The sequence below is a fragment of the Macaca fascicularis genome, chromosome 5 (assembly GCF_037993035.2).
Source record: "Macaca fascicularis isolate 582-1 chromosome 5, T2T-MFA8v1.1".
NCBI classification, from domain to species: Eukaryota; Metazoa; Chordata; class Mammalia; order Primates; family Cercopithecidae; genus Macaca; species Macaca fascicularis.
In genome coordinates this window covers 27,964,888-27,985,997 of record NC_088379.1, presented here as the reverse complement: position 1 = coordinate 27,985,997, position 21,110 = coordinate 27,964,888, and the positions used below count along the sequence as shown (strand labels likewise).

Sequence of the window (21,110 nt, the reverse complement as noted above, 5' to 3'; positions counted from 1 at the left end):
AATAGAAAATTCCCTATAGAATCAAAGTGCAGTTTGGAAAGATAAGATGTCAATTATGTTGAACATTCAGAAATGATATATGATTGTCCTGAGTTAGAAGATTGTGCAGGATTATTTTTGCTTTCCTGTCATTGACTGAATAATCTCCCTCTCAGCTTAAATCCCAGTTGTAACAATTAGCTCAAATAATTGTGTGCATAGCATTCTCATTGCACTGAAAGATGCATTTCAAATTTTACTTTTAGTATCACCTCCATTGTGGCTCATATATTACCATAAAAATGGATTTTGCTTATGTGTGAAGTTAGTCAGTGTTTCCCAAAAAGGAAAAGCATTTTCCACATGAAGTGAAGCTGGGAAATGGGAAAATGTTACCCAACATAGTCTTAAACATTATATTATGCCTAGAAAAGCTAAGAACTCAGTTACAAACTGCTCATTTTACAAGTGCTTTGCAAATGTCCTAATTTACTGCCATGACATCCACAAGAGAGGTTGGTTAAGTAATCCAGATATTCTAAAACGTTAACAGTGTCAATATCTGTAATCTAAATGTAACAAAAAAGCATTTTACTGTGTTCAATATACTTTATACTTAGAGAAGTAGAAATATGTTGCTATAAAAAAAGTATCTAGAGTAATGAAAATTATGGTGTTTGGGGATTTGTAAATTATTCAGTGTTAAGCTCTTCTTACATTATTCACCCTAGCTAGCTTTATAACATAATCTCTCCTGCTATATATCATTCCATCTTCAGTTTCAAAGTAAGCTTTTACAAAAAATTTAGTTCAAAGCATGAACTTTTAGAAGGACTTTAATTTTCCAATTTTCTTAAATAAGAGTTATTTATTATTGCCTTTATTACCCCAACTTAATAGCTAATAAGAGACTAGTAAATAATGTTGCTACAGTACACATTTACAGCTGTGTTTTTTACATGTTAGCATAACCTATTCCACATATTACACTAGATGCACATAGAAATACTATATATATATATTCATACATAAACATTGTATATTACACCAAATTTACAAATCAATGTTAAATATCATACATATATTAAATGTACAATACAATTTACATTAAATTTAAATTCTATTAAAATATGCTAGCCTGGAATTTATCAACATCTATGATGTATCTGTGTTAAATATAATTAAGATGGCATAAGTTTATTGGTGGCATATTCATAAGTGGAAATTCTTATGTATTAATGATTTCCGTGAAGTAACAAAGAGTTAATTCTGTTCTGAATATTTCAAGTAGTAGAAAGCAACTCAGCCTTTCAGTTTTTTATTATTGGGAGTTTAAATTTTTCTTCTTGTAAGAGAAACATTTAGTTTACTACCTTTTTGGATATAATTACCTTAGATTTTACACATAAGTAATTGTTATGATTATTTATTTCTGAAAATCCAAGAGAACATTTATTTCTGAAAATCCAAAATGAATATGCAAACATTTAAGATTTTGCTTCATAAATAAGGTGTTTTAACAGGTAAGAGTTTCTTTTTTAAACATAAATTTTAAAATTATCCACAACCACACTTGACTTGTTTCGTATTAGGTTCTAAAAAGATCTCATTATAGCATACTACATGAATGCAATAAGAGAAGTTTATTCCTTTTCTGTAATGTTCCTACTAAGTTAACTACCTTATTGACATTAAAAAATCTAAATATAGATTTAGATGTTGATTAGTGGTTTCTTCCTTATTGTTTGCTACACCATGCCACTTTCCTAACCATCCTTCAGTAGTGTGACATAATTTATTCATCCTTTCAGCATATCTCTATTGGATACCTGTGTTTCCCTAAGTAGTTTATCAATAGCTCCAAGAAGTTCCTTCACTCCCTGACTGATTTCCAGTCCCTTCCCAATCTAAAACCTTTAAATTAACCAACTGTATTTTTTCTCTACTCTCAAACATCTCCCCTTATTGTTTGGTGAATTACAAATATTCTGTTTGTTATCAATGACTCTTTTTCATTCATTTATTGACTAATCTAAACTTGATCTCTTATAAGCCACAGCACTTGGAGTGTGTAGTTTTGTTCTCACCAAATTCATTTTACAGTAGCATATGTGTTAATTATCTACACAAAGCTGGAGTAAGAATTACTTGAGGGAAAGGGTCATTATTTATTCCAAATCTTTCTTTCTTTTCCTTCTTAGGTAAGCATACGTATTACACCTGTATCAATTATATTCAGTTGATTCATGCTTTCTAGCATCATGCTCACTGATTAGTTACGACCCACATCATCTCACCAAGATTATTATAGAAGCCTCCCAAATGACAGCCCTGCTGATTCTTCTATACTGCCAACAGATTCTCATTACACGTTGAAACCCCCCCCCACTCCATCATTATCCTCAGACCATTCTCTGGAGGGCTCCAGTGTAGAAGATAGCTCAAATTCCATCTATATTGGACTCTTCAAACTTCACTCGTACCTTGCTCTACAGTCTCTTCATTTTCTCCACAGGGACACTGGGTAATTCATTGTCTTCAGAACACGTTTGGCCCTGTCATGGCTGTGTATGTTTTCCATATTGCTTATTTCAAAAATATGAAGAAAATTTCTGAAGAAAATCCAACCTCACACAGATAGGTAGTTGGAAAAGGAACTTAATAGCCTTTTTAGATAATTTTGGATGTATTTCTTTGATATTACACCCAAACTCAATAAGTGGTTCTTTCTTAAAGGATAGTTACAATGTGGACTCTGAAGCCACCTCAGACTCTCTTCCATTAAAATCTATTGATCTATTCTGCACTTAGAAAATATTCCTTGTATATAATCATATTATGCTTTGGTCATCTCAAATATATCGATTAACTTAATTATGCAAGTCTTTCCAATTTTGATGCAATTCATTATATAATATAAAAAATCACTTGGTTAATATAACCATCCAAATGATCAGAACAATCTCTAGTATTGGAAATCTTCCAAGTTTATTGCAGTAGATATGAGTTACCCAAATTCTATTTTTAATATGAAAACTTAAACTTTTTCTTTGGCAGAAAGTAGTCATTTTTTCTTAAAGTAACAGACTCACTTGATACATTTTTGAGAATATCTGCCAAATTTTCAACTCAGAATAACCAGAGTGTGTTTTTTAGTCATTTTTTTCAAATTAAAATGAAATTTTTTGTCAAATGTGTCGCCTTAGTTCATAACTCAATCACACACAGATTTTTCTTAAAGTCACCATTGACCTTACATATGAGGCACTAGAACTTTATTTGTACTTCTCACTTTATCACACTAGCTATCAAAGTTTGAAATTTAATATAATTAATAAGTACTGCTTCATCAATATTATTCTTAAGTGTAACTGGAATAATTATAATTTTACATGGCAATAGGGTAGCAGTAAAGAATTCAACACTACTAGTACAGTTTAGTACTGAGGAGAAAACAGTGTGGCCACCATTGCTTTTGTACGATCAGTTGAAATGTTAATTATTGAAAAATGGAAATAATAGCTTAGCATACTAATAAAAACATTTTTGCTTCTGAGAAGGATTTGGGGGATTTATTGACCATACTCAGAGAACTTCTGCTTTATAACTTAATGTAATTGATTTGTACAAAATTATATATAAATTTATATTTATTTGGTGTCTTGATGCTCAATATGAGGGAGTAATCAATATATCCTGATTACCAGTACATTACTCATGAGTTGATAAAATTGAGTGCATGAGGGGAAAATAAATTCTTCAGGCTTAAGATATATAAAACTCTAAGTTTTAGTGAATTTTATGTTCATTTTGTATTGAAGCCTCTTCCTTAGTCAAGGTTATCCAGATTTTGACTGTCAGTGGATAATCCTGACAATCAACAATACTCTTTTTTTAGGAAAATTGCTTTTATAAATAAATATCATATGTTAAACTTTGAATTCTTAATTCAACACTGCCCCTACATAATTTATTTCAAATATTTTCTAGCACTGGTCTAGTTCTGGGCTTCATAGTATGTTACATATAGATAATAAAAGTAAGAAATAGTGATCTCTGCAATGAGCTTCATAGTTTCTCAAAATAAAGATGATTAAAGAATATTATGAGTGATAGAGGACTAACTTGTATTTCCTATCCCCCCTTTGACTTCTGTTGCAAGAGAAATGCATCAGATTCTTCATTCATTCAGCAATTGACTCATTGTGGTCACTCAGAACCAGGTATTGTGCTAGAATAAAGACACGGTATATAATGAAGAGTAAAATTAAAGTGGATCCTGCCACCATGAGGCTTATAGAAATCCAGAGGAACACATATATAAGTCATATGCTATGCAAGTTACACATCATAGCAAAAGCTACTAAAGGAAACAATAGGAGCTATAAAAGAAAATTAAGGGTGAGATGGATTATAATTTGATTGGGGATCCATGAATGTGTTTTGTTAAAAGTGACATTTTTCAGAGTGTAAGATTTGAGTAGGAAGCAAATAGGTTACAATCATATAAGAGAGAATGTCAGAAAGAAGGAATAACACATGTAAATACCTTAAGCTGGGGAACATTTTGGCATTTGGAGGAAACAAAAGATGGCTGTGCTTGGTCTGGAATGCATGAGAGAAAATGATCCTACGATTTGATAGAGAGGAAGGTGGGGAGCGAACAAGTGTACATTGATGAGGATTATATTGTATCTTCAGTGGACAGCGAGTTGATGAAGGATTCAAAGAAGATGAGGTTATAATTCCATAGTCATTTTCTTTCCCTTTGTTTTAAGTATTTTACAGGTGGAAAATGCACAAATCATAAATAGGTTTTCAAAGAGTAAGAACCAAGTAAACATACCTTTGTAACCTCAACCTATTGCCAGATACTACACCTATGCCCTCTTCTTTTCTTTATCCTTCCCTTCTCCTAGGGTTGATCACTCTCCTTACACCCAGCCCTTTAGATTAGTTTTGATTCTTTGAAACTTTACATAATAAATGACAGAGCAAACATTCTTGTGTCTGGCTTATTTTGTTCCATGTTACATTTCTGCCTGCAACAGTGGTTTATTCAATTTATTTTTGTATAATATTCTGCATTCTGACCATAACTCTATTTACTTATTTATTCTATTACTAATGGACATCTGGGTGCATCAGTGTTTGGCTGTAAAGTTAATGCATCCATCAACATTTTTGCACAATTTTTGTTGTATCAGTGCACACATTTCTGTTGAATATATACAGAGCAAAGGAATTGCTAGACCAAAGGGCATATGTATATTTGAATTTAGTAATAATGAAACAGTTTCCAAAGCTGGTTATACTCAATTGCACTTCCACTAGCAGTGTATAGTAGAAAGAGAAATAAATCTACTATGTGGAAGAAAAAAAAAAAACCCACAAAGAAACATGCCTATTGGGATCTTGGCATTGGATGGAAAGAAAAAGAAATCTCTCCTGAGAATTCATACTCACAAACTGGCCCTCATATGGATTTGCAGCTAGTGATCCAAAACTTTCAAGATGAGAATTTATTTCTAAGTGATCCCATGTAAGTACCTTCGAGCACCAGGCAGAAGCAAACACAAGTACTCTCAAGAGAAATGCTTTTTTTCAGCCAGGCCTTACAAAAATCTCATAGATAATGTTCCAGGAGAAATAAAATCACAGTTAAAAAAATTCACAAAACTTGCAATAAGAGAAACCATCATGAGGAAGAACTTACAGAAAGAAGAGTGAGAAAAGTTAAATTCCCAAAGAGTACAGATATTGGAGCTGTAAGATTTTTTTTTTTTTTTTTTTTTTTTTTTTGAGACGGAGTCTGGCTCTGTTGCCCGTGCTAGAGTGCAGGGGCCGCATCTCAGCTCACTGCAAGCTCCGCCTCCTGGGTTTACGCCATTCTCCTGCCTCAGCCTCCCGAGTAGCTGGGACTACAGGCGCCCACCACTTCGCCCAGCTAGTTTTTTGTATTTTTTTTTAGTAGAGACGGGTTTTCACTGTGTTAACCAGGATGGTCTCGATCTCCTGACCTCGTGATCCGCCCGTCTCGGTCTCCCAAAGCGCTGGAATTACAGGTTTGAGCCACCGCGCCCGGCCAAGATTTTTTTTTAAAGTATGTATTGTTTTAGAAAAGTAAATAAAATAATTAAAATATGAATACTTAATATAATATAAAATATTACAACATCTGAGAATATATGAAAAAGAACCAATTAAATTATAAACTAGATTATAAAGGTGGATAAACTTTATAAATAGAATCACTGAAGCAAAACAAAGATTCAATATAAAAAAGATAAGTAGTGTGGATGATTGAGAATGTATAATATGAACCTCAGCAGATTTTCAGAAAGACATAATGAAAGAAGTGATAATATTTAAAGAGATAATGGCAGAGAATTTTCCTAAACTTAAGAAGAACAATTGTTAGATCCAGAAAACCCAATCAATTGTAAACAGTATAAAAAAGAGCAATCTAAACTTAGACATGTCACAGTGAATCTGCATAGAACAAGCAGCCAATGAAACATCCTGAAATGAAGACAAATTGACCATAAAGGAGCCATGATGAGACTAAAAACTGACTTTCCAATAGCTACAATAGGCATTTGACGGAGGCAACATCATTTCATATACAGTGTGTAACCCAGTGATTATCTAAAATCACTATAAATGTGTATTAAGCCCAAACCATACAAATTTGCATTAAGCCATTACTCTTGGGTTTAATACAAATTTGGACTTTGATAATAGTATTAAATGGTTTAATACTTGGGCTTTAATAGTAGTATTAAACTGTTTAATACTATTAAGCTTGGGCCCAATATAAACACAAATTTATAGTGTTTTGTTTTTGTTTTGTTACTAACAACAAAACATCATTATGAGTATGGAGAGAAGGAAACAAATATCAAATAGAAAATTGCTTGACATGCAAAATGAGGTTATGAGTGAAGATACTGGTAAACATCTTGATATATATATATATACAAGTATTTTCTGAATAAGACAAAAATAACATCACATTTGAGGAGTGTATTAGTTTCCTTGTGTTACTATATTGAATTACAACAAGCAGTGTGGTTTTATAAAACAGTAATTTATTCTCTTACGTTTCTGGAGGTTAGAAATTTCAAATCAAGTTGTCAATAGGGCCCAGATATCTCTGAAGGTTCTAGGGGAGTGTTTGTTCCATGCTTGTGTGTCAGTCAGTCATCTTTGGCTTTCCTTGACTTGAAAATGTGTCACTCAAGTCTCTGCTTCATCATGGTTGTTTTTATCTCTTCTCATAAAGACACCAGCCATACTAATTTTAGGGCCCTCCACACTCCAGTATAAACCCATTGTAACTTGATTATATCTGCAAAAACTCAATATCTGAATAAGATCACATTTATAAATACTGAAAATTTGAATTTAAACATATTTTTGGGCAAGACACAATTAACCCACAAGAGGTTTTAAAAAGTTACTAAAATCTAAACAATATTTAGAAAGATGAGGGAGGGGGTAAATAGTATTAAACTGTTCTTATGGGTTTTTTTTTTCAATGTTCTGGTAAGAATAATGATATTAACTTTAGACTATCTTTAAACATATATGATATAAATATTATTTCTATATACTTATTATTTAATGAAAGATTAAAATTAATCTTTGGACATGTCTATGTTCCTATAACAATAGAAGAGTTCTTCGCAGAGTTCCGAAAACATAAGCCAACAAATTAAAACTACAGATTTTAAAAAATATATCCACGTGACAAAAATTAGAGTTATGTTTTTATTGCTTGTATTTTAGAAGTAAGGAGCATCATTTTATAGTTGTGGTGCCTCATATCAAGATTCTTAAAGAAATGAAATGAACAGAATGAAAGAAAAATGACTGCTAATGGCAAAACAAACAAACAAACAAAAAACTCCCCATAAATCAAAGTGAGATAAGTCTCACTTTTATCTCTCTTTTCTCATGACTCAGGTACTATCATTACAAGGGGCAGATAGAAATTTAAGAAATACTTTTTCACAAAGAATTTTTAATAAGGGAATTTTTAAAAATCAGATTTTTAGAGCTCTATTTCTATGAGCCATGTATTAGAAAAAGAAAAATGACTGTTTCACAGAATTGTTCCACATAATGACATTTGTATCCATGGAATTTTATATGTGATTCAAGTAATCAAACAAATAAAAACTTTCTTTCTGATATTTTAACCTGAACACTACAACCTCTGTTTCACTCACCTAGCTTTATATAGCCAAATATTAAAGCCATGTGGATTCCAATAATAGCCTTTTCTCTAACTTGAGACAGTTGAAGCAAGCTTATTTGCTATTTTTACCTGCTAATTACCTATTTGCAGTAGAATTTTAAAATGTTACCCTGATCTATGTCCTTATTTCCTTATGTTACATGCAATTCCCTGTTACTTTGTTTAAATAGGTTATCTCTAACAGTAATTGTCTAGAAGTGAGATATGCAGTCCGTTGGGTCACCATTACCTATACCAGTCATTCTAAATTTAGAACATGACAGGCTATATGTGATAGGAAACAAACATTCTATAAAGTTCCGGGATTATATTTCACATTTACCAATTATCAAGGGACCAAACTAGAAAATGTGCTATTTTGTTAAACCTTCCTAAAACTATTTGCTACCATGTATAGATAGGTTCTCATGTGCACAAATGAGTTACTTTTGTCATACATTATTTGTGGTTGCTCTCATTCTTCCTGTCAGAAATGACAATATTTGTTCTGCAGATAGGTCAGGGAGGAGAACAGACTGGAAAAGGCTAGATTTTTCTTTGTTAACAGTTAGAAGCTGCTTGATGCTTTAAGGGCCTGGAGATAAATAAAACTACTGTAATTGCAGAGTCATTTTTAGAATTGCACATCCACCGAGACATCTTGACCTGCAGCTATAAACTACTAGTCAGTACTTGAACTGTTCGTATCAGTTAATTAGAAAATGAATATGTAACTGAATAGATTCATTCAACAACCTACACCAGCATAGCAATAGTATCTCGGTACCTCAAAGCTCTACTATTTTCTTTTGTTTCTCCTTTTTTTCTCTTTTTCTTTCATGAATAACCACTCCATATGTTAATTTTTCAATATAAAGACTCCCATAAACATAAGATGTTGTCGTTTTTCCTATGAATTGATATCAACAGAGCATTTTATTCACAATTCTTGAACAGAGTTTGTATGATGCTTAACTATGAAGTCATTTATTCCCAAGCAAAGAGTGACTTGGATATTCGTTCATTTATTTATGCCACAAATATTTTCTTAAATATTTATTATGTAACAATCAGTATGATAGGTAATGTTAATGAAGTAGAGAACAGGATGACTGACTGAGAAAGCTGAGTCTAGGCAGCGCCAATATGGAACATATAAAAATGAACAGCAAGCATGTGAAATAATGGCAGATTTTGATTTGTACTTTCATGGAAATGACAAATGCTGACATGACAGGAAATAACAAGTGAGTCCACTATATATCGGGTGGTCGGAAAAGGACTCCATATGAAGTGTTTGCTTAAAGAACAATCTTGAGTCAGTCGTGCCAGAAAAGTGGACAGCAAAACCGAGGTGGTGAAATATGAAAAAATATACCCATCCCTCATGCATTCTCTCTCAGTTTAAACTGGTAAATGTGCTTGTTGCAATTCTGTGGAAAAAAATAATGTGGGGTTAGATAAGACTAGAAAAGAGTCTGGGGACAGATAAATAGGACTTCTTTAGCTACAAGAAGGATTTTTAGTTTGATTCTGTATACTATAGAAAACAATGGAATAACTTTCAGCCAGTGAGTTACGTACTCTAATTTACATTTTAAAAACAGGATACAGTTTGCTATGTGAAGAGTGGAATTTTTTTCTGGAAAAGGACAAATTGGGAAATCAATTAGTTAGTTAAAATGTTATCTTTATTAGGATAGTAATAATAGAGATGGAGAGGGAGGAAAACCCTAGATTTTGTCTTCAGAAACTGGTTGAATAGAATGCCACTTTCTAAAATGAACATCTTGGGCAAGAACTATATTGAGGGGAAAATTGTGATTTCTGTTTTAAATACACAAAGTTTGAGATACTTAAGATATATTCAAGTAGATGTGTCGAGCAAGCTGTTGTAAATATATGTCTGGAGCTCAGAAAATATGTCTGGGCTAAAAAATGTATATTTGGAGATGTTGTCATAGGTGGTGTTTAAAGTCACGGGGATTGATGAGATCTGTTAAGCAGATGAATTTCAAGGTTTAGATTACCTCAGGAATGGAGCCTGTGAAAGAGGGAGAATCCAATGAGAAAGGACAAACACAAGGAAGCTGCTATATAAATAAGTAGAAGGATTGTTTCCAGAGAAATAAATGATCTATTTATTGGATAACACTGACCCAGCAAGTAAAACGAGAAACTGAAATCACCGAGAAGATTTGACTTCACGCAGGACACTGGTAATGTAGACAAGAGCAGAATTATAGACAATCACTTGGAGGGTTCTGCATTACTGGGAGAGATTCATTCAGGGCAACAAACAGTAGACTTCACTCACTTAATTCATATAAGAAAATACATACATGTCATTCAATCCTTTAGAATATCATGACAAGTCTCTTCCTAATGGCACATGTTACAAAAAAGAATTTGTATTGATATTAAAGTGATCATCCACTCAGAAAGGGAACTCTGACCATCAGAGGTGGTCCTTCCAGTTTAGAACACCCTTCCACACATTACAGTCTGTCAGATTCTGGCTGGAAAAGGCTTTCGTCTAATTATCCCATTTTCCATAAATAATTCTACTCAGACTAATATGGCACAAGATTATATCAGTTGTGTGGTTGATACCCGCAGACCACTTGGAAAAGTACTGATAATAGAAGTAGGACAAAAATTATTTTATAAAAACCAATATTCACAGATAAATCAGTAGAAGATTATTAGCAGTCATTTTTTTTTTTAAATCAGTGATTATACTTAAAGGTAGTTTAATAACAGAAGACTTTTTTGCATTTTCATGACCAGGAGTGATGAAAAAATTTTAAATTAATGTATTATTTTACATGGGTATATTCAATCTATTTACAGTATTTTTTTTTTTTTTTTTTTTTTTTTTAGATGGACTTTTGCTCTTTTTGCCCAGATTGGACTGCAATGGCATGATCTTGGCTCACTGCAACCTCCGCCCCCCGGACTGAAGTGATTCTTCTGGCCCAGGCTTCAGAGTGACTGGGATTACAGGTGCACGCCACCACGCCTGGCTAATTTTGTATTTTTAGTAGAGACAGTGTTTCACCATGTTGGTCAGACAGGTCTCGAACTCCTTACCTCAGGTGATTCGCCCACCTCAGCCTCCCAAAGTGCTGGGATTACAGGTGTGAGCCACTGCGCCCAGCCTATTTACAGTTTTAATAAAGTTTCTTGCCACTCTTTTTTGGTGAAAGCTCTGACTCCTCCTTATTCTTCTAGAGGTTTCAGAGGCCATTGCTTTCTTTTGAAACTGTCGAAGTGGAGCTACATTATGATTGCATTCTTTGTTTGTGTGTTTGTTTGTGACAGAGTTTCACTCTTGTTGCCTAGACTGGATGCAATGGTGAGATCTTGACTCACTGCAACCTCCACCTAGTGGGTTGAAGTGATTCTGCTGCCTCAGCCTCCTGAGTAGCTGGGATTACAGGCTCACACCACCACCTATTTTTAGTAGAGACAGGGTTTCACTGTGTTGGCCAGGCTAGTCTCAAACTCCGGACCTCAGGTGATCCACCTGCCTTGGCCTCCCAAAGTGCTGGAATTACAGGTGTGAGCCACCACACCGTGCCATGGTTACATTATTATTTTATTATTTTTTTTTTAATTTGCCAAAGCCAGTGTTGAAGTTAAGAGTCACACGTCACCCAGGAGAAGGATTATAAGAATTTTTAAACGTTGGGAGATGCGGGTTTTCAAAGTGCAACGTTCAAATTACTAAAGCTTTGATTTATATTTAAATTGCACGCTTATCTCAAAAAATATTTAAAAGATGTATTTTGTCACATTTTCCCAAATGGAGCCTATTTAAAAGCTAAAATTCTTTTTTTTAGCTATTCAACTGCTTTTTCCCAATTTTATTGAGGTATAATTGAAAAATAAAAATTGTATACATTCAATGTGTATAATATGATGATTTAATGTACATATACATTGTAAAACAATTATCAGAATCAAATTAACACTTCCAATATCACATTTAGGTATCATTTGTTCATGCGTGTATGTTTGTGTGTGTGTATGTGTGTGGTGAAGATACTGAAGATCTATTCTCTTAGCAGATTTCAAGTAACAGTATAAGATTATTAACTATAGTCATCATGTTGTTAGATTTACAGAACTTATTCATCTTAAAACATTGTTTGTTCCCTTTGGCCTTTGACTAATATCTCCCATTTGCCCTCTCTGCTGGTCCCTGGCAACCACCATTCTACTCTCTGGTTCTATGAGTTGGACATTTTTTAGATTCCAAAGTATGTGAGATTCTACAACATTTGTTTTTCTGTATCTGACTTATTTTGCTTTGCATAATATTCTCCAGATTCATCTTTTTTGTCACAGTGGCAAGATTTCCTTCTTTTTAATGGCTGAATAGTAATGCATTACGTGTATATAGCACATTTTCTTTATGTGTTCATCCACTGATGGATACTTAAGTAGTTTCCATATTTTAGTGATCATAACTAATACTGCAATGAATATGTGGATGCAGCTATCTCTTTGAGATAACGATTTTGTTTCCTTTGGATATATACACCTTGATATCTTAGAAGTAGGATCGCCGAATGTATGGTAGTTCTATTAATACTTTTTTGGTTTCTGGAGACTGTTTATGGATGCCCCTCGTGTATTTTAAATCTTAGTATTCCCAGTTGTTTTTGTAAATCATGCTTGTCATATAATAGATGATTAATAAATATTTTCTTGAAATTTAAATGATAATCTCTCAGAAATTGCTTAACCTACTAATTTAGAACTTTTTTTTTTGGATTTTTTCCTTTTTCTTTCCTTTTGTGTGCCAATGCTTTTTGACTATTATGTAAAATTGCTAATTTGAAAATTAAAAAAAGAAAACTTATATTGTGTTAACTTTCCCTTCAAATTAATTATGTGTTTTATTTCCAAATAAGAGTATTAAATTTAAACTCAAGGAGGTCAAATAGAGTACTTAAGTTAACCCACTTGTTAAGTGGCCATGTCTGCCCAAACACCTAAGATTTCAACAAGTACTTAAATGCTGCACAAGTGATATCAAATGCATATATTTTGCATCAAACTGCTTGAATTGCATGTATACCATGACCCCATGATGCAATCATGAATCCTAGCTAGTAGTGCTGCAAAACAAGTTATTTATTTAAAGAAAAGTTAAGGGATCTGGTGAAGGCTCAAAAATTACTTGTATCTGAGACTTTAATATATTTTTCTAATTACTTATTTTCTGCTCTTTGTATAAAATTATGACTTTTTAAAAATATGTATATTTATGGAGCATTACATAATCACACTACTGGAAATATGTTTTCATGATCATCACCACCTAAAACCACAAATTTACAAAGGCATTGGGTATTTTAAAAACCCAGCTCAATGTATGAGGAAGAACTAATGCTAAAATATAAATAGTTTTCATTTACATAAAATTGTTACTATTAATAAATTGCTATTTATTAATATTTATTAATAAATAATGAATAGTTTATAATGGCATTTAAAGTAAGGTTTAAATGTCTCAGAAATAAAATGTGGTCTATCTTGATGAAGGACAGAGGTGCACTTGAAATGAATGTTGTTCTCTTGGTTAAATGGTTCTATAAATATCAACTGTTCAAGTTGGCTATACATAAGTTAAAATACACTAGACTCCCTAGATTCATGGCCAAGTCTGCTGTTTATTAAGTCTAAAGAGAATTCATTCTAATTCTCGTAAATTTCTCCTTTTTAAAACTAGGGAATTTAATAACTCAATTCACAGTATTGTTGTGAGCATTGTTGTTTTAAAATCATTTAAGTCTAAAGCATCACACAAAAAGAACCTCTTATGGGTCTTCTAAAGTAAGAAACCTGAGTTACTCTATAACCCTAACGTACACCTAAACATGGTAATTTTTACATTGACAATCACGTTGTTCAATTTGCTTGGGTCTATCAAACTGACAGCTGCACCTTCCCCATCTGTAAATTCAGTGTAAATTTGGCTTCCAAAGAGCTGACCCACTTCTGAGCATTGTTATCCCAACTTGAAGAATCTGTAATCTACTGAATTTGGAGAACATGCTCATCTCTGTGCTGTACAATGTCTCACAGGCATACATAGCATAAAGAAGAGGGGCATGGTATAATGAAAAGGGTACTAGGGGAGAAATCAGGAAAATGAAAGTTTCAGATCTTTCACTAGTTAGTGTGGGACCTTTGAGGAAGACTAATGGCTTTGAGGATCACGATGAATGGTATAACATAAAACTATTTCTGATGATAGTCCAGCATTGCCCCATAGAGGAGGTCTGTGGCAGGTTATTTATTGTACTTGAAATACTGCTTTTTTTTAATCCACAAATTACTCCTTCCTAACCATTAAATCATTAACTGTGATAATATAAATAACACATCTAATATAATGCCTAGCAGATATTTATCCCAATCAAATGTTTTCCTACTTTTTCTTGCTTTTCCTCTTCCTTTTTTCTTTCTTTTTACTCTTTCTTTCTCCCCCTCAACTTTTTCTCCCTAATTATTTTCTTCTTTCCCTTTTCCACTACTTGTAAAATTAGTATATTGAACTGTCAGATCTCTGACATTCTTTCTAGCTCAATGACTCCATAATAAGATAGGAATGCATACTGAGACCTTATTACTCTAATCATCTCTGAGATTTTACATAGTCCTGTCATGAGTGTTGTTGTAGCGTCTGTTTTGAAATATAATCTCCTTTGCCTTGGTATCAGAAACAATTTAAAAGAGCTGAAATAATGAATTTGAAAATTTAGCACTTTTCCTGTACCTAGAGCAGATCAAAAATAGTGAGATGAACAGTTTTGGTCATATTCCCAGATAAGAAGTCCGATTCAAAAAGAGGTCAAAGGGAAATTAGAGAAGTCTAATATTATAACAATGAAGCCCTTCTGTAGACCTTTCTCTTTGCTAAGGTTACAGGCAGGAAATAGGTAGTTAACAAGTCAAGCTGAAGAATACCATTATCCTCATTATTATTTCTACCAATTATAATTGTCAAAGTGTATGAAATGCAAAGCAAAATTTCTTCCGGATTTTCTATGCAACTCTGAGCCAGATTTTCTCCATCTAAAATGTCCTGCAAATATATGAGTCAGTTGTCAGAAGTTATATGAACTCTCATAGCTTTAAGATCGTGTTCTTAACACCTTGAATACAGAAGAATTATACAACTAAAAGGGTCATTAGTTTCTTGAATAAGTAAAATCTGTATCGCAATTTTCAGAAAATAGGTGTTACAGCTGGAATTACAGCTTGGCTACTTATTGCCTATCATCTTGCCAAATCACTTGCGGTTCTATGCATCAGTTCTATCCACTATGAAATAAGAAAAGAGTCTCATCACCTGTTTTTGTTACAAGAAGAGTATGAATTAGGTCAAATACAAATAAAGCACATAAGAAAAAACTAAGAAAACACCTGATAGAAAACGATTTTTAAAATGGAATTATTGCACAACCTGTTTCTCCCAAACATGGGGTCCTGTAGCCCAGGTCTTACCCAAATCAGGATGAGGTAGTGGCCGGTCCAGTTGGGGCTGTTGGCCCTGACCCTCCTTGTTGTGTACCTGCACATCCCACCTCTTCAGGTGTCCCCTGCCCTTCACTCATAGAAGTCTTTAGGAAAGTTGTTCACTTACAAAGGACTGTGTATCTTCTACCAAGATTTTGTGGGTGTGCTTGGAAGTCCGGAGATAGTTGGGCGTTTACACGGCTTTCCAACATCCAGCTACAATCGGTACAACTTTGGGAAGTTTGACCTTGAGGTCTTATCGAGTGATTGTCCTTGATTTCTCAGGCTTTGGCTTCAGTGACAAACGGAGACCACATCACTATTCCATATTTGAGCAGGCCAGCATTGTGGAAGCGCTTTGGGGCATCTGGAGCTCCAGAACGGCAGGATCAACCTTTAGTCTCATGACTATGGAGATATTGTTGCTCAGGAACTGCTCTACAGGCACAAGCATAATCTGTCTGGTCGGCTTACCATAAAGAGTCTCTGTCTGTCAAATGGAGGTATCTTTCCTGAGACTCGCCGTACACTCCTCCAAAAGCTACTCACAGGTGGAGGTGTGCTGCCACCCATCCTCACGCAGCTGGTGAACTTTGTATTCTCTTGAGGTCTCACCCCAGTCTTTGGGCCGTATACTCGGCCCTCTGAGAGTGAGCTGTGGGACATGTGGGCAGGGATCCTCAACAATGACAGAAACTTAGTCATTGTTAGTCTCTTCCATCAATAGAGGAACTAGTTCAGAAGGCGCTGTGTGGGAGTTCTTGCCTCTGTAACTATCCCTATTCATTTTATCTGTGGGCCTTGGATCCTGTGAACCCCTACCCAGAGTTTTTGGAGCTGTACAGGAAAATGCTGCCGTGGTCTACATTAGCCGCGATCCACAGCTAGAGGATCCCATGGGCTTCTTCAACTCCTTCTGAGCTGGAAAGAGTAGCTTCCCTGTATTACCTCGCCTACGCCCTTGTCTGTTTTGTATCCACTTAGGAAGAGATGCTCAAAAGAGATCCTGGCCATCAAACACTATTCTCTCACAAAGTCCACTTCACTCAAATTGGTGAACAGTATATAGGAAGAAGCCAGCAGGAACTCTAAGACTGACATAATAGTCCTCCACCCATTACTTTAACATCTGATCAAATGTATGGACTGGGCTTTGTTTTTGTGTTATTATGAAACTCTGATGAGCGCTAATATTCACTGATGCAGAAAGACTTTTTTTGCATAAAAGATTTTTAAGATTTTGGACTCCTCTAAAGTATTTAGAACTACTCATTTCTGGCCCAGCTCCAACAAGAATTCTACAGTAAGAATGAGGAGAAGGGCACCTCCTTCCTTGTTCTTCAATGACTTTATGGGTACATACTTTTTAAAATTTCTTTAAGCAACAGAGCTGAGTCCTCTTTGTCATACCTTTGGATTTAGTTTCATTAGCTGTGTTTAATTATGAACATTTTGTTAAAACAGATATTGGCTTAAATAATATGGTATTCTATGTATGATTTAAGACTATGATTTACCTACACATTACATATATATATATAAAATAAGGATACTAAGTCAGCATACCCTTACTCTGCCAGAGTAGCGAACCTAATTAAACATGTTTGATTTCTGAATAAATTCAACTAAATCCAAACTATTTACAGAATTTCCTGAAATTGCAGGACATAAAGGACCAAGAGCATCTGTGCCAGAGATTTACTGTTATTAGCTAAGAAGACCAATTCTAACAGCAAATGACAGTCTGAGACTCCTCATACCTCAGTGCTTGGAAGCATGTCTTTCCTGAGCTACCGTAGAGGGGAAGGGATTGTTTTGTAGTCAAGTCACCGCGCTGAATATACATTAATTCGTTTATGATGACTGCTTACCTCCCCAGTGCCTGCCCCAGGGAGGCTTTCCAATGTAGCTCAGTCATTCCTATACTTTACAGACAGGAAAATTCCAGAAACTTTAAGAACAAATTCAGAAAGATCTATGAGCACATGGTGCTGAATATTTATTTTTTAAATCCACATTTCATTGCCTTAGTCAAAGCAGGATTATTAAATGATTATTTAAAATTTGGTTTATTTAAATTAGCAACTTCAAGCATGACAACTTTGAAACTGGAATAAGTGTTTATTTTCTATTAATAAAAATGAACTGGGACAAACAAATTGAATTATTGGTTCTTTATTTGATCAGAAAATGGAAACTCAGACAGGATAGGTGACTTGCTGAAAGTCACATAACTTCTTAGTGGTCTTTTAACTATTATATACAAGTCATAATTTAGGGCTCTTTACTGATGATTAATAGATAAAAGGACATTGAACAGATAGGTCTTTGTCATTATGATATTGTATTGAAAACAGTAGGGCTGCTTAAGTGTTCCTGCTTTTAAAGCTTAAGTAGCTGTTTATTTAAAAATTATAAAAGTTAAATTATATTACAGAATCAAATTATGATTTTTGCTTAAGGAATACAATAAGGAAAATCACATGTATTCAGTGAGCCATCAGTATCAGAATCTCCTCAGGTGCTTTGTAGAAATGTCATTTCCTGGATATCTCTCACATACAATCTGAGACAGAGTGTTTTAATTGAAACTAATTATTTCTATGATTTACCTACCACCAGAAATCCCCATTACTAAGAATGCTTGAATGTTCTTGATCTAATGTTCAAATGCAAAGTTACAGACCTGAGTTTAAAGTCTGGTACCCCCACGTTGGAATTACAGAATGTTGGTCAAAGTAATTTCCGTTACTCATTTGTGAAAAAGAGACAATGTAAGTACCTTCCTCTTGGAGTTACTGCAGAATGAAATGAGTTAATACATATAAAGACTTTGGCACTTCATAAATAATAGAATGTGGAGTTTGGAAGAGACTCTGGAAGTGATTTAGACAAACTTTGACTCTCTTAATTGCAAATCATTGAATTAGATTGTGATGTCCCTAAAGACAGCATCAGATTCATGCCTCCTTCTATGTCAAAAATCTAGAGAAAAGAGGAAGTTCAGAAATCTGTTAATAGTATATCGATTTTTCAATATTTATTCTAATCTGTTATCATCCTGAGATACAATCCCTAGGGCTATAATATTTCTAGATTTCTGAAATTAATGCAGATTACCCTCATTCAGTACAAGTACCAAAGATTATTTGATATAAATTTTCCTCCTGTATATGTGTTTTCCAATGGATATTCAATAGAAAATTAATTTTATAAGAAGCTTTATACTCAAAAATGTTGAAAAATGCCACATCCTCTGTGTGGTCTCAGAAATATACCATTCATATTAAAAGTTACAAGAAATCCTATAGCAAAAACAAAACAAAACAAAACAAAACAAAACAACATTTGATTTACTTCTTTAACTCAGGATTTCTGAAAATTACTTGGTAAAGGAAGATTTTTACTGCATAATATCTAACAAAATTTTTTAGTATAAGTCATTGTCTTTGGTCTCTCTTTTGTTCATATAATGTTTAAAAACTATTCTCTGTTCCTCAGTCTTTTTCGTATTTAGAAAAGCTGACAATGAAGTTGTGATCTAGTGCAGAAGCATGTCTAGCTTCAAATCCTGATGCCTCACTTCGTAGCTAAGTTATCTGAGGCAAGTTAATCCAACTTTCAGGACCTTTATTTTTCACATCTGCAAAATGGAGCCAAAACTCACTTTGAAGTATTTTTGTGAGTATCCTATTCTGTGATATACATAAAGTAGTCATTCCAGTCTAGGAATTAAAAAAATGGTCTACTAATTTCCTTCTGTGTTGATCTCATTGTTGTCTGGAATTACAACAGCAATGTAAAATATCATAATTATTCTTTCATAATCCTTCCTTCCTTCCTTCCTTCCTTCCTTCCTTCCTTCCTCCCTCCCTCCCTCCCTCCCTCCCTCCCTCCCTCCTTCCCTTCCTTTCTTTTTTTGTTTTTTTGAGACAGCGTTTTGCTCTTGTTTGTCACCCAGGCTGGAGTGCAATGGCGCAATCTCGGCTCACTGCAACCTCTGCCTCCCAGGTTCAAGCGATTCTCCTGCCTTAGCCTCCCGAGTAGCTGGGATTACAGGCATGCGCCACCACACCAGGCTATTTTCTTTTTTTCTTTTTTCCTTTTTTTTTTTTTTTTTTCTTCTTGTAGAGATGGGGTTTCTCCATGTTGGTCAGGCTGGTCTTGAACTCCCGACCTCAGGTGATCCACCTGCCTCAGTCACCACACCCTGCCTCATAATAGTTTTAAATCACCCCTTTATCTTTAAATAATTTCACTTATCAAATAAAATAGACTTTATCTGACAGTGAGAATGAGACAGGCCATGCATAATCGCTCAGAGGGAGAGAGAGATTAACTAATGAAATATTGGAATCCAAAACTGTTAGTCCAACATAGGGCCTTTTCCAGTAATATCCTTGTATTTGTCATGCTTTCTCTTCCTCTATGGCTGATATCAATGTCTGTTAAATTCTATGTCAAGTGTTACAGGGAAATGAAAGCCAAGGTCAGAAAAAAAAAAAAAAAAAAAAAAAAAAAAAAACATGCATTTTGTATGTGTTGTGTTTCTTTGAAGCGAAATGTGACCTGGTTAGACATTATCTTCCCATTATCACTTTTTATGCTGACTGCTGACTGTGCTCAGGTGACAAAAAAGAAGTGGTAATTGGACGGAAATGTTTTAATCCTCATAGTAATTAAAAAAATAAAAAAGAAGTAGTGAAAGCAGCTTCCTCTTGAAGTCTCCATTGTGCAGTTAAGGCAAAATGTCACCAGGAACAATATAGCAAAAATGGGACCTTTCAAAAGGATTGATCAGTACTTCAGGTCCCACTCATTGGTCATCTGACTTGGAATGAGGCACGTCTATTCACAGCCTACTCTCCAAAGGCATTGTCCCCTGTTGTGACCTCCAGTAGCGCTTCTAGTCTGGATTTCACCTCTTGTACCTGTAATGTTTCAAGTGTACTTCATACTGAAGGAATATCTTTCTAATACTATGTGAAAAGTTTATGATCAAAGACAGTTTGACAAGACTTCTTCTGGGACCTCATGCATATGGTTCTCAGCTTTTCTATCTCAGTTTTTTCCTTCTCTCTGCATGTATTAACATACTAACAATAGACCATGTTTTGAGAACAGATTCACATTAACTAAGGTCATCAAAGTCATTTTTCCATTTTATCAATTGACAATAAGATACATAAACTGTTAAATTATCTTAAATGATTAAACTTACTCAGTTAGCAAGAATACCTGGGAAGATAGATTTTAAAATCAAACTGATAAGTGCAGAATCAGAACTTCTATAGATAGTACACTGTACATTACTTGTTGGTCATTGCACACCTTAAGTAAATTATTAAATTTT

The 21,110-nt window shown here is 34.1% G+C and overlaps 1 pseudogene; it reads left to right on the top strand.

The window, feature by feature from the left end:
• Positions 1-15,755: 15,755 nt before the first annotated feature.
• LOC102135687 (mesoderm-specific transcript homolog protein pseudogene) lies at positions 15,756-16,645 on the top strand (annotated as a pseudogene).
• The last annotated feature ends 4,465 nt before the right edge of the window (positions 16,646-21,110 follow it).